A 15,436-nucleotide genomic window follows, 5' to 3' on the forward strand; every position below is an offset into this window, starting at 1 on the left:
CCCAAAACACGTGCATTGCCCGGTGGTCAACGACAGTCCGAAGAACATCAGGCAAATCACCCGGCATCTCGCCCGCACAGACAGAGAGCTGGTTGAGATTCAGTACAGGGTGCAACGAGCTGCAGGAAGCAACCATAGGGAATGATGAAAATTATACTGTGGCCTTTGTTTGAAGGGGCCTGTTTGACCTCTGCGATTCACGCTGAAGACCTGGGGTTCTCGTGAGCCCCCCAGCTACCATCAAGGCACCTACACCCTGGGAATATACTTATTCCCATTTACTCTCAGCCAAATCTCAATCTTTTCTCTGTGATGGGGAATTCCCTCCATGCCACTTGCACATCCAGGAACTTGCAGCATGTGCACTACCTCTGAGCTCATTTGAAACTGGATGGCTGAAGATCTGGTTTCAGAGCTAGCTTGAGGTATCTTAGCATGGCACTTTGGTGGGTTGCCCATCTTTTTTTTTATAATTTGTTATAGTGGTGTGTACATGTACAGTTCGGTGTTATGGATAACAGAGTAGGAATAGACATTGCATTCGTGCCTAGGTAAGTTGTGCCTGTGTTTATCCCGGAAGAAAAAATAGCTTGATATTGGTGTGCAGTATAAAACAGGATGTACCCAGCAGGGAAATTGCTCTATAATTTCTTCTAAGATGCACTGCATTATAAAAGGATTTTTCAGAGGATTTTTTTCATGACAGTGCAATAAACTACATGTGGGGAATGAAAGTTAATTAAAATATCTTCCCTTTTGCTGAGTGGGAAGCATGCTTTGACTGGCCTTACAGTAGGTAAAAAAAAAATTAAAGGACTTGGACAGACAGACAGACACACATACACTTGGAAAAATGGAAGCCATGCACAATATACCCAAATCCTACGGACTCGCTAGGTGCAGAATCAGGGCCACAAGGAGGAAAATGAAGCATACAAATAGACGGAGGAGCCATTTTATAATTAAAATGTTTGCCTGTCTTGTAATAAGTCTTCACATTAATGCCCAGGCTTGCTAATTAGCTTTTGGCCTTCTCTGTAAACATAGAATATACACAAATAATTATTCTCTCACTATTGTGTATTATAAACAGTGTCCTAATCATCATTAGAAATAATCAAAGAATAAGGCTGGAAGGGACCCCAAGAGGTCACCTAATATAAACCCCTGCTCAAGGCAGGACCTACTCTGTTTAAAGGGTTGAGAATAACTGATAACACGGCTTTGGCATGCTGCATGGCCAAGGACTGAGTGGCTTTCCACTATATCAGCTTGCTGCATGAGGATGGTTTTTAAATATTTTCCTACAGTAGCCTAATATAGGCAATAACATTGATTTATGTAGGACACTCTTGGCCCCTAGACAAACTCCCCATTTAAGACAGGCTTTTAGGAATCTGAAGTTTCCATGGGCTCATTAGGGGAATCTTGTAACACTGCTGCTAAACAATTGATACTGCTGTCAACTACATTTTCAGTGACATCCTAAGTACTGCAGCTAATCAATGAGTATAATAAAGCCCAAAGTGGGAAATTAGGAAAATTCCTCTTTTTTTTCTTTTCTTTCTTTTTTTAAAGCAGAAGGTTAGCTTGACACCCCAGCTCTGGATCCAAATTGCACTTTTCCGGCATTCAGATCCCAAACCCATGGAAAAGACTTGTTGTCTGTTTACTTCCCAGTTCTCTATTTCGCCCTTCTTTTATTGACACCTTTTCTTTATGTAAAAGCTTGCAATTTGGAAGAAATAAAGAAATCACCAGGCCTTAGAAATCACAGAGCTTGCAAACTCATTAAACAACTCTCCTGGTCCCAAAGATGGCTTTTTAAATAAGATGGATTTCATTCTTTTAATGGGAAAACCCCATCCGAGCACCATCTGAAGAGATTAACCGACAAGAATCTATTCAGACAAATCACGCCCTACACCACGTGCGTCAGCATGAATGGATGCAAAATAACAGGGGGCCGAGGAAGGAGCATTTTGGTCAGTAGGCATGCCGAGGAAGATGACCTTGTTTAGGAACAACAGGGCTAAGTCTTGTTTGCTTATAGGCTGCTCTAATTTGCATCATGTAGAGGCTGCCCCCAGTGACCGCCCAGCAGTGGAGAATAACAGCAGTGCCGCGTGCCCGGGTCATGTGCCCCACCATACGACACACCCCTGTGCATTGAGAGATGTGGGTAGGAGCCGGCTACATTGGATGAATCCCTGCAGGAGATTACTAACACGTAGGTTCTGTTCCCTTTACACCATCTGAATGGCACGAAGGGGACAGACATTTAAAAACAAAAAAATTTTAAAAATGATGGTGCTTTAAACTTCTTCCGACACCTTCTCATCCACCAAATCCTGCCCCAAATAAGAACAGTTTTCTGCTGATCCTTTGATGTTATGGCACAATAATTACAGAGGAAAATAATACAGGAAGTGGACAAGATAAAAGTAAAATCTTTAACAAGGTTCAAAATATTCAGGAGCTGATTTCACATGCTTACTAATTCCTTCCATATTTAAATAAGCAACGTTTTTTACTTACCATAGTTTACAGTTCTCTAATAACGCCATGCCAGAACAGTTATTCAATATGATGCGCTTTTTCAGACGCTAGAAAGAAACTTTTACTGTTTGCTATAGTTAAAAAAAAAATCTGTATACACGATGCATCAGAAGCCTTCCAGTAAAGTTGAAATAATGCACTTTACTGGCTTGGGAGACATGTATGCCGGATTCCTAATGGATGGGTGGTTTTGTAACAGTGGGATCTTAAAGTGAGGTTGTTACACTTGAACCACACGTTAAGAGGTGTGAAAGTTAGAACCTGCTGTGAACAGTCGGACGTTAAGAGTTAATATGGTTTCTTACCTGCACAGCTCTAACTTGCCACTAGAGGGCTGGAGAGCAGGGGCATGCAGGAGACTTGGGGGGTTGGGCGCAGTGCATCCTGGGACGCTGGAGGACTGCAAACTGCTCATTTCATCTGTGGAGCCAACTGAAGTTACCCTAACAAGAACTAGGTTGCACAGCCCAGAGTGACCCCTGCCTGAAATGGCATAACTCTGAGACACTCAGCGGGCACTTAGCATGAGCTTCAACAAGAGCACAGATGCTCATCGTTTAAGTGTCCTTAGCACGGGCTACATATAATGTGCAAGTTTGCCCTTTATTTAATGGGAAAAAATGGCACTTGAAATGGTGAACTTGAATTCCAACAGGTCTGTTGTCAACCAGGGCGGTGAAAGGTAACCAGGGGTTTCCAAAGTAGATACACAGCCAAAGTAAGTGAGTGCCTGTTACTGATCCAATCCTTCTTAGATCAATAAGCAGAACTTACAGACTTCAGTGATCCTACCTGACTTTTTTGTATGTCCAAGGTAAATACAGTTTCCAAAAGGGACAAAATCTTTGTAGTATTATGGGTAACTACCAGCCTAATTCAGTGCCCAGCTTCTTTGCATTGGAGTCCATTGCTCCCAGTAAATAGGTCCATATCATCCCCACCTTAGGCCCTCGTGCTCAATTCCCATTGCTAGACATGAGAGTTTCATGCACAAGGGACCACAGTGCTGTCTACAAATACTGGAATTGCTTTGTATCCTTTGCAATGGAAAACACAAGGATGGGGGGGGGGGGGAGTTACCAATTGTGTCCATTTTCACCCAACCAGCAGCAATTCTTTTCCCACATGCTGAGTTCATCAAAAGCCAACACCAAGTCCTATCTGGAACTAATTTAAAAGAGTAAAGACCCAGAAACTGCTGCTTTACAAAACAGTTTTGCACAATAATATTTTAGTGTGAAATTCAGTCTCATGGATGTTGCTGAAAGCTTTGCAAATCATTTCAGCAGTGCTAGGATTTCACCTGTGTGCGTCTTGGGGTGTTAATGGGTCCTCTACTCACAATGGCTAAATTTCAGAAACAAGAGAAAAAAGGAGAACCTTTCTTGCATTTCTCTCTTCACTTCCCCATATGATCCAGGTCCTGAAGACAAGGGCCCCTGTTTTTCTAGAATAATTTTCTTTCTCTGACAAATCCAGGTCTAATATAGGGAGAGGATTTAGTTTGTTGATTCCAAACACGACTGGCACTTGAGTTTGGCTCCAAGAGAGAGTGCCCAGCTGTGGCACTTATTCCAAACTCCTCTCTTTCATCTCAAATATTCTGATCCGGGATTTTGATCTAGGCCAATTTCTGAGCTGTTTACACTCTGCATTATGCAAGTCTTTCACGGTTATGGTCATTGGCGATGCATAGGGGGTGCATGCGGGTGCACGTGCACCCCCTGAGATCAGCCGTGCACCCCCTGGAAACCCAGCCGTGAAAATGGAAGTGCCAGTGGAAGAGAGCTTCTGGTTTCACTACTGGCTCAGCGATCGGCCACTGGGGCACCCCCCTCCCCATCAGTGATCTGGTGCCCTCCCAGACTCGGGAGGCGCCAGTCGCCCATGGTTATGGTAATAGTTTACAGCAAAGGTCAGGGATAGAGAAAAGTTTCTTTTCATCATGTCCCATCAAGAGCTCAGCTGTGGTGGTTAAACTCTTGTTGACTTCAATGACAGTAGGATCAGCAGCAGGCAATGAAGGAATCAATTACTGCTGATAAGTAACGGCCATTGTAAAGCACTGTAAGAAGCTATTCATTTAGCCCTTATATGTTCAACCCAGTCCAGAACATTTCAGTGGTTCTCAACTACGTTGGAGGTATGTGGATTTGATAAACAATTCTGTTCTTGATTTCCCTCTGGGGATGTATTTTGCAAGGAATTATTTCTGCTTCAGGCTGTGACCGCAGCCACAATAAAATGCATGAGTGATGCTGGACTACTCACATGAATGCATGTGTAGGGCAAGGCCCGTTACAGAATGACAAATGTTGACCACAATTCTTCCCTATATCATGTGAAGACAGAAGCCTCCGGGGCTTGTTATGATATAGCCCTTTTTTTGTGGTGCAAAGGAGCCACTGATACAAACCACTGGAAACAGTCAAGCCTGAATTCACCTCCTGGAAGGGAACATAGAGCAAAACCCACCATCTTGGCTTGAGAGGTTGGCCAGAGATACTAGGGCATGGCCTCATGCTAGCTATTCCCACCTTTGGGTAACAGGAAACCATACATGCACTAAAGCAGTCTAGGAAAGCAGCATGCCAGGGCCAATCTGGCCTTCAGCCACACTCAGGCCTGGGACAGAAGTTTCATAAACTGGTTTAACCTAAATCATTTAAGTCTGATACTACATTCAACCAGGTTTATCTTAAACCAGTTTCAGCCGGCTTATGGTTTACGTGCACTGAACTTCTGTAGGGTTACAGGTTCAAACCCATTTCTGATCACTTCAACTGGTTTATATACAACTTCTGTCCCTAGTCTCGAGTCCAGGGGTTTGAAATCTGGTGTGCAACCATCTTTGAGTCTATCTCTCGCACTGTGCCAAATAAAGCTGGCCTGATGTTTAGGATTAGAGTTGTGGCAAAAAGACTCTTTAGCCAGCATCAAACAGTTTTCCAGGCTCTGGGACAGCTGCTTAAGAGCAGATATGCAACATCCAACTGGATCGTGGACATGAAAAAACAGATTATTTCTTCTGAGTTTAGCTGCCAGGCTGCAGTGTGCTCTTTCTGTTATGCCTACTGTAATATAATAGAGGGTGTCATGCAATGCCACGTACAGATAAAACATCTCTTAAGTGATGGAGCGACATGAATAGTGATCCACGTCAACAACTCATTAGGAGAGAGCACAGCACTCAAAAGAAATGCTCGCTTGAAGTGGCTACTTGAGCTGTTCACACGTGCCGCGGCTGCGTGTCGCAATATAATTCTTACTGTAGCAGTGCCCTTCGACTGAAGCAGTGACCAATATCCCAGCTCTAATGAAAGGATCTCTCAGTACTTCCATTATGAGAGAAGTGCCACATAGACGGCCGGATGTCTGATTGTCAGCATTTCGACTGCAAACCCCTGTTTTTAGTGGTTTATTACTTGGCCATAAAAAACACACTGCTGGCTGAAACTTGGCAGGCAAGGGCTTAGCCTTGGAACGACGCTGACAGCTTTTGGATCCCAGTGTTGAATGATTCCTGTGGCTGCAGAGCTTGCAAAGAGCTCTGGGTTTCCAAGCAGGAAAAATTGTAGGCCCATTAACTGAAAACATGCGTTCTGGAAAACAGTTCGGAGGGCCGTCATTGCATTAGAGCGCTTCCTGTAGATGCACTGGGGCTTCGCCGACATGAAATACTGGTACCAGCTTCACAGAAGCCATTATGGCATGTCCTAAGACTACCTAGAAATGACAGGCCTGCACGTGCCTCCTTTTTTAACCAGTGAAACCATTTAATATCACTAGGCCTTCCACAGACCAAGACGCACTCACAGTTGCATCATCTGTAACATATGCCGTATAAGAGCGTGGTACATAAAGAACAAGGTACACGGGCCCTGCATGCAGATTTCTTTACTGTTATTATCTATTTGTGCTACTTAAAGTGCAGGAATTATTCTCCGGTTAGGAGAAAAAAAACAAACAAACCAAAACCAAGCAGCTTTGTGTTCAAACCAAATTTAGCCAAGCCCCTAAGCTCAAAGAGACAGAGGAAAAACCAAGATGATTTGAATTTACAAATCTCAGTCTCAGTTTTGTTCCAGATCCCAGGGGACGCAACTGCCCGTGGTTTGTGGTGTTCTGGTAAAAGGTTTGGGGTTGGCTTCCTCTCCTCATTTACTTAAAGGATTGCCGTATCAGATATGCCATTTGTATTGCTTAACAGCGGTGTTAAACAAATTAACAGCCTTGGGCATAAGGGTAGTTGGCAAAGTAATACTACTATAGAGAGCACTTTCCTTATTCTATTAAAAGCAAATCTGTGGAAACCTGAACGCAGGGCCTCTGAGATTAGAGGTGAAGGAAGCAATTTATGGAAAAAAAAAAAAAAAGATCAGGAAATTCACTTGCTGCTCCGTAACCCCATTTTTTCAGAATAAATTAAAAGAGGAATAAAAACCACTCAGGGATCGGGGAAGAAAATCTGTATGGGTCCACTTCCCCCCATGCTTCTTCTCTCTTTATAAGCAACGGATCCCCAGAATTTGAGCTGGAAATAAAAACCTTCTTGCAAAAGCAGAAGTGGACAACCCACAGTCACTAAATTTACATCCGAAATTTTCCAAAGCCTTCTGGGTCTTGCCGCTGTGATCTGGGACTGAGCCCGCCTCAGGGCAAGGAGATAGGTGGAAGTAATGAGTGAATTGAGATCTCAAGTTTCTTGGCAGTTAGGGAGATTTACATCTGGTTCTTCAGTTTTTGGTTGAGGGCCATGTGTCTCTAAAGCTTAAAATGCTCTGCTGCTCCAGCCCACAAAAAGGCAGTTGTCATGATGCTTTGGGGCACAAGGTTTTAAAGGACTAACTGCCCTCAGAGAAAAAAAAATTAGCGCCATTGTAAGACACTAAGGACTGCGTTGGTTATATTTATATGACCCCACTGCAGCCACAGATTTTAGAGAAGATCGAATCTGGCCCTGATCCTGATGCTGCAACTACAAGTCCTGGCTAAGAGAGGGCTTCTTTGGCAGGCGCTGGTGAAGCGCTGAGAAGGGATAACAGGATCTGGCCCTTGCTTATTAAACTCTCCAGAAAGAAAGAACTTAATTTTACCGATGTCGCTTTGCTCATTAAGAAAGTCCAGATTGGATAATTACTATTTGAAAAAGTAAAGACTGTAACTACCACAATTACCCACATTAATTTCATTGGTTTCAAAAGAGAAACAACACATGTTTGGAAGACTGCTGTACCAGGCAAGCAAACAGCTTAAAGGAAAGCCTGGTATTAAATGAAGGGGAGGGGAAAAAAAAAAATCACTCATCTTCCCCTACTGTCACTCTACCAATAGCAAAATGAAGGGCTGTACATACAGAGGGTTTGCATTTGGGACCATTACCCGCTGGGTAGCAAATGACGGTTCCTCAGATGATTTATTGCACGCCTGGACTTGCTATAACCATCGTCTCGGGTAGGAACCTGAACAAAATCCTTTCCTGAATTCAGAAGCATGGACCTGTTCCTTCCAGCCTGCTTTGGAGATTAGCAAGCCCCTATTCACCCTCTACATTTTTGTTAGGGCTTAAATGAGAAATGCAGTAAATGCCACGACTCTTGGATAAAATGCAGGCTGAGTGTGAAATGTGTTAGAGAGAAAGCCTACGTCCACTGCTTCATTAGTGGGACGATTCCTTCTCTGGTCATGATGCCTGCTGGGGCCCGGGGATGGAGATTTGGGAGCGGCATGTATTGGCTCGAAGAGGAGCGCTTGTAGCTTCCCGCAGGAAGCCTCTGGGTCATAGAGAAGCAGGACTACATTGTCAGTGCACTGGGTGGGAAGTACAAAAACTTTTCACTGGGATGCAGTGATCTTCTCTGGGTGCCCTTTTGAGAGCCTCTGGCATCATGAACCGGATGAGAAAGGCTGCTGTGTGGGATGGGTTGACCACAGCACACAGCCCTAGTGTTTCCACCCATTGCCACCCAGGCAAAGTTTAAGGTCAGGCAGGACCATCAGATCTGGTCCGATGCTTCGTGCATCTCAGGCCTAAAGGCCTCTCTCCGTGGAAGACAAGGTTCTTTGCATGAATCTGATCTCTTTTATTAGACCAACTTAAATAGTTGGAAAACAATTATTAAGCAAGCTTTCAGGTTCAAAAACCCAGGCTAAGGAAGTTCCTCTCTGAGGAAGGCATCTAATCTTGGTTTGAAGACATCAAGAAATGGAGAATCCACCCCTTCCACTGGTAGTTTGGTGGAAAAGTTTGGCACCCTCAGTGTTAAAAAAAATGGGTGCATGATATCTACTTTACATTTCTCTGGCTTTATCTTTCGGCCACCAGTTCTTGTAATGCTTTTCCCCTTGACTTTAAAGAGCCATTTAGTACTCAATAGTTTCTCTCCATGGACAAGGGAAGTTAAGGTTAGATATTAGGAATATCTTTCTCACTAGGAGAGTAGTAAAACACTAGAACAGGTTACTCAGGAATGGGGTAGACTGTCCATGCTTGGAGGTTTTTAAGGCCTGGTAGACAAAGCCTTGGCTGGGATGATGGAGTTGGGGCTGGTCCTGCTTGGAACAGGGGTTGGACTAGAGGTGACCTCCTGAGATCCCTTCTAGCCCTCACTTTCCATGACTGTATGAAATGTGTGCATTGTAGTCAAATCACCTAATGACTTTCCTGTTCATAAGCTAGAAAGACTCAGCCATCAAAGGTTTCACAATTCATTGCAAAATTTTTCTGCTTGGGGCTTTATCAAGCTTTATTTCTATTCTTTTTTCCATCCTTGCTGGTGGCACAATATAGGACAGACACATTTTTAAAGGAGGACAGGATTATTTATGGGCTGGTTTTGAGCTCAGCAAGTTCTTCAGAATTAGTGTTTAGTGTCTGGGGTACTGCTCTTATCAGCATAATAAAAAAAAATTAAATAAATGAGGCACAAACTGTTAGCAACACTCAACAAAGGAGTAGCGGTGTTATTTTGCATCTCAGATTGATTAGGAATGCAAATTTGTGAAGCAATTAACTAATGTGGTTGAAGCTCACAATTTGCATAAAGTACTTTTAGATCTGGTGTGTTACAGGAGCAAGAATCTCAACTGTTCCAAGAACAAGCCTGGGAAAGGGTGTAATGAATATTGCAGCGTGGAGAACCACCTCCCAGTTTTTGTATACTGAAATGATTTCGTATGGAGGAGACTTAATCGTGAGCTGGAGGCAAGGTTTTCAAAACTAGCTGCCTAAAACGAGGCTGCATTTTACATCACATCACTGGTGGGCTGCACTTCCAAAAAATGCTGAGCATTTAGTTCACTAGAAGCTGCTGAGTGCCCAGCATGCTTGATGACCACGTCTTGGCTTTTCATGCTGCAATGAGGATATGGTAGCCTACCTTTAGGCACCCAGGTTAGAACATGTTACCCTACTTCTGAACAAATGAGATAACAGAGTCGACATCATCAAATGGGATAATCTTCTGGGCGTGAAATGGAAATCGACCAAATGCATCTGTTTGCATGAAAAGGAATAATCTGAATCATAGTGTTGTTCTGGGCAGGAGGGACCAGTGGAGGGTCACCTTGTCTAGCTTTCTGCAGCATTATCTTTATTCCTAAGCCATCCCTGGCACATGTGTGACATGTTCACTCTTCAATACCTGCCTGCAAACTCCCTTGCTGCCTTCTCCCATTGCCCACAAGGCCAAAGTTCCCCTCTGATGCACTCCTTGCACAGCCCCACTGAACTCAGGATATTTAACCTCAATCCTACCTCCCACCCCCCCATTCTATTCTGGTCTCCTAAACACAGCGAGCTGGTGGGATATCAATGGAAAGTGGCAACGCACGTTGTATAGCCAGTCCGCTCTGCTTGTCCACGACTGCAGCAGCTAAAGCAGCATCCGTACCATAATGCAGCACCACAGAAATAGAATGCAGGTAATGTAACCCAATGTGCTGAGCTCTTTGCAGTCTGATAAACAGCCAGGAATCACCCCAAAAGCAGCTGTCAGCATGCACAAAACCTTTCAAGGAGTCATTTTTGGTGTGAAATACACAACACCTTGCACGGTTCTGTACATGCTAAACTGCTTTCGAGTTAGCATTTGCAGCTGTTCCACGCTTCCAAATGAAACCCCATGCACCCCAAATGAATGTTCCAGGATCCACAGACACTCAGCATACAGGAGATGGACAATAGGTGCAAATGCCCCACGGAGCTACATCTAGTGTCCCCCAGCTTGGAAAGGCTGCCCGGGTCTCAAAGCCCCTTGTGATGGAGCTGGAATTGGGACCATGGTGCTGGGATCCCCGAGGATTGCTCGGGGGTGAATCAGATGGGCCTGTAAATGTTACTGGGAAGCTACAAAGCCCAGAGAGCATTGCAAGTCATCTGAGCATCGCATTTTTTAAATGCAATTCTCTCCTCGTTTCTGGCTTGTGGAAACTAATCAAGACTTTTTTGCTCTTGGTCCAACACAAATGAAACCAGAAATCCTTTATTTTTGTGGCCTTTTGTAATACCACCACATGCTTTCTCCTAACAACTGCCAATCTTGTCTGTTTAGATCAAAAAGCATTTAGGACAGGAACTGTCCTACTTATCACTGTGTCTTTGTCCAGCCCCTTGTACAGGGAAGCTCCAACTCAATCGTGGCCACGAGGCACTGCTCTGACATGGACGATTAATAATGCCAACAATAAAAAAGAGCAAGTTTCGAGGAAGCTAAAATACGCACGTGCATGAAAAGCTGCACATGAGAGAAGTGACCGCTAATGCAAACCGTCTGCATCTTGGAGGGTGACGGCCTTTTCCCTGGACAGAAGAATACATAACCGAGGTGCCATAAGCTGCCATCCTGCTCAAATGCCTCCTTCTCATGGTCCCCTGTCAACCAGCCCCATCTCCCAGGAACACTAATCAACTGCACTGAAAGTTGTCAGAGAGTACATTGCATTTTTGCCAAAACAGTTTCCGCCTTCAAATTTTAAGCAAAGAAACTTGGGGGGAAAAAAAAAAAATGCTGCTGCTACTGCAAGAATCTTCCCTTATGGGTCATTAGCAGTTTCTTTGGTACTAAACAGCAACAGCTTCTATCACTTGAGTTCAAGGAGCAACATCATTAGATGGTAGCCCTTTATTTCCTCTCTTTGTGGACACGCGGTCTCAGTAGAAGACCCAACCGTGTAAGCACCCAGCTACTTCGAACTCGCCTTCGCCCTGAAAAAACCCCACCCCAAACAGAATCCCGTTAACTTCACCTTAAGTTGCTTTTGAACCTTACCTCTTTGAGGGGTGGGGAAGGCAAATGAAAGATTTCAAAATTGAATGGCACAACCTTTTAAGTAAAATGAAGTGGACTCACACTAATATTAATGTCTTCCGTTGCAACACTGAAAGAAATCAACCTATATAAGCAACAGTGGTAAGAATATTCAGCTGCATAACGTGACCCATTTTAATGCACTGCCTTGGGAATAGGGCTGCCTCCCTTACGGGATTGCCCGGGAAATGAATGAAAACCCAAACAGCAAGGCATCCCCAAAATAGACAACCGGCGTGGTTTCCTCTTTGAAAGACTCAAATAAAGCCCACGGCTTTCATCGGAAAGCCTCGCAGTCGTGACAAAGAGGCAGACCCCAAAGGGACGCTGCACCAGAATGAGCGAGATTCTGCTTTTTTCTGTATCCAGGGAAATACTGGCTTTTGTATTTTTTTCCCCTTAATACGGCAGCAATTTTGCTAGTTCTGTGATGCAGCCTTGTTTCTACATGGCAAGAGCTTGCACTTGTTTTCCTCTTCTCTCGTTAATGAGAGTGGTAGCTACAAGCAAATTAACGAGGGCTTTACATGCGAGTAACCACTGGCAAGCAGGCCTTTTGCTCCGGCTTGAATTTTGCTGTATCCCTCAGGCAGCCAATCATTTCCCATTTAAGGAAACTGGTTCAGGCTACAAATAAAGGCCCTGAGCTTGCAGTTGCATTTGTGTGGCCAAATCCTAGTGCCAGGCACAGCCAGTTGAATGATCAAGGTGTGAAATAACGGGGAGCAAGAGCTGGTGGCAGAAACAGCGCAGACATGTCTTCAGTTCCTCAAATTAGTTTACTCATGCTAAGACCCAATTATTCAGATGTGAGCAGTTCAGGGCAATGCAGGGCAGTGCATAGATATCTAAGTGGGCAAACTCAGGTCTCAGATGCTCTTTAGCAGGGTATATTAGCTTGGCTGGACTGCCATGCTAACACGCCTAGACTGCTTCCTACAGGTCCAGCTGTCCTGTCCAGAACCAGATCTTTGCATGGCACTGCCTAGCGCTGCACAGTAATACCCACAGAGAGATCAACTCCTGCCTTTCTCATAGCCTAGGAGGACTGGACACTGGCAATAGGGTCTTTTAGAGTTCACCTGCTTTTTTGATTTTTGGTTACGAAGACCTAGTGGGATTTGAGGCTGGGCAAGGGACTGAGGGAAGAACGGTGAGTCTGTGCGGTCGCTGTCACAGAGATGCAAGGGAGACGGTACTATGGGTAGCTTAACTGTTTTGCTCTTGTACATGCATGTATGGCAGCAAAATAACACGATGTAAGACGTCATATTACATAAAGGGGAACGTACGCTAATAAGGGGGGAAGGTTCTACAGGAAATAAGACGGATGAAAAATGGAAGGGAGCGCTCAATGCTAAGCACAGTGAAACTGGAAGCAAAATTACTAAAATGCTATCCAGCGTATCAGCTTAGTTTTATGCCTTTTCTGCTATGGCTGTTCCCTGCCTGTGTATCAGGCTGATATTTGTAGACCAGTCAGGACACAATTATTTCTCTGCAGTGGTTGAAAGGGACCAGGGAGTTGGTTAGCACCAATCAAATGGGAATTAGTTATTGCTATAGTTTGCAAAAGTTTTCCAGATGGTACTTGATTTTTATTAGCCCTGAGCACTCAACCATTTCAACTGAAGCCAAGGTAGGTTGCTACCTTGGAAAAGCAAACTATGGACATCCAGTGACTTGCACTGGTGCCAAAGGGGCTCCTGAGCTGACCCGAACGCCACACCAAAACCTTTTCCAATGGAAACGTCTGCGCATACACAAAAAGCAAAGCACTCACTTCTACCTGAAAGGAATTAATGACTTGTAGCCAAGAGAACTGGGTCAGGTGCATTGGTGCGCCACGCCATCCTCGTGCAGGCAGCTGGGTGCCTCATTTCAGCTCTGGAAGGCTGGCAGTTCCCTCCAGTTGAGGATCTTAACTTGCTGTCTTTTATTCAATGAGCTTTATCCATCTTCCCGCTGCTTCATGCCTTTTCTAATGCATGAAGGTGCATGGAGACCTTAGGGAACGGTTTCTGGGGATTTCAGTCTGGATCCTGCCAGCCTGAGGCGAGCCCCTTTGCTAAAGCTCCCATGTCCCCCACGTGCTGCCGTCATGCACACTGCATTGCTCCAGACAGGCTGCCCCTCAACGGGAAGTCTGCACGCAGCTTTGCCTTGCCTTGCACTGTGCTAATCAGCCAACCTGTGGCCACAGCCACCATCTCAGAGCATCTGGCTCAGCAGGGTGCCCGCTCAGAGCAAAGCAGCATGCTTGGGGGACACTCCTCTGAAACAGGGTACGTTTAGTACGTAGACACAGCCTTATTCACTTAGAGAAGGGACTGCTCACATGGGTAATGCTTACCCAGGAGGTGTTTTGCTCTTCCACACTCACATGTCATGGGGTGAACACACCTGAGAAAGTTTAACCCCATCTCAGTTATGTTCAAGCCATCACAGGCATTAAACATTTGCAGGGGAGACGGCCTCACTTGGCCATTTGTCCATTTTGCTCAGTAGGATTTGTTGGCTTTTTGTTTTTTCTACGATGTTCGCCTGTTGGCTCTGCGCATATTGTGCCTTCTGCCGATGGCAGTTAGACTCAGTCATGGCTGATGCTGCTCTAGGATCGGGCGATTTGAACCCGGGTCTTTGAGTCTGGTGTGAAATCACGAGAGCGAACATGAATCTTGGCCCAACGTTTAACCTGACCATGAACTGAAACCTAAGTATCAGTAGACAGAATGGGATTTTTTTTGTATTTTTCAACCCCCCTTGTCATTCTGGTTCATAGACTTGGGGTGCACCTGGATCTTCATAGGGTGGCAGTGGCTAGAAGTACCTTTCACCAACTCCATCCGACGACGAGCCTCTGACCTGTTCCTTGAGACTCAATCAGGCCACCGTTATCCAGGCCGTCCTAACCTCAAGGCTACACCAGTTCAATGGGCTCGAGCACAGGACTGTCCTTGAAAACCATCGGCAGGCTGCATCTATCTGGGTAGGGGCTTAGCAGACGAAGCTAGGCTGAGACATTGGTTAGAGGCTCCCTGTTTTATGCTGATCTTCTGGTTCCCTTTTAATTTGTTCTGTTCTTTTGTCACTCTCCTGTTTCATAAGTTATACTGACCTCTTGTTGTAAGCCGGCCTGAGCCTCCGTTGGGAAAGGCTGCATATAACTGGACCGGATGAACAAATAAATGCATGTATTTGAACTTCTGCTTTATGCACTGCCTCCATTTTAGAATAGCAGCCTGAGCGCTGAAAGACAGTAAGCGTTTCTAGTCTTGCTGGAGGCTGCGAGTCCTGGCGGGTTTACAAGAAGCCTGGTCTTTGGAAATTGGGAGCCTCATTTCAAAGACTCATTAGACAGCTCCGCTATGAGTTGGACAGGCACGCTGACCTCAGGGAGTGGATGTGAACTGACCTTGCAAAACCTTCAAGTCTGCCCGCCACTTGTTGCCACTGGGGCTCAAAGGAAAAGTTCGTCCCACAAAGCGGGTCCAATGGGAGTTTGCATGGTGCAAAGTGTCAGCCTTCGTTGCTTTGCAAGTGAGGACATGGGGCATGACTTGGTTCCC

At 45.0% G+C, this 15,436-nt stretch overlaps 1 protein-coding gene across 5 annotated transcripts in view; it reads right to left on the reverse strand.

Annotated features, from left to right (window-relative positions):
• Positions 1-15,436, reverse strand: part of FGF13 (fibroblast growth factor 13) — a 334,864-nt gene that overhangs the window by 45,431 nt on the left and 273,997 nt on the right. The gene's annotated exons all lie outside the window — the stretch shown is intronic.

This window comes from Crocodylus siamensis, chromosome 8, assembly GCF_052110815.1.
Source record: "Crocodylus siamensis isolate JL-2025a chromosome 8, ASM5211081v1, whole genome shotgun sequence".
In the NCBI taxonomy this organism is placed as follows: domain Eukaryota; kingdom Metazoa; phylum Chordata; order Crocodylia; family Crocodylidae; genus Crocodylus; species Crocodylus siamensis.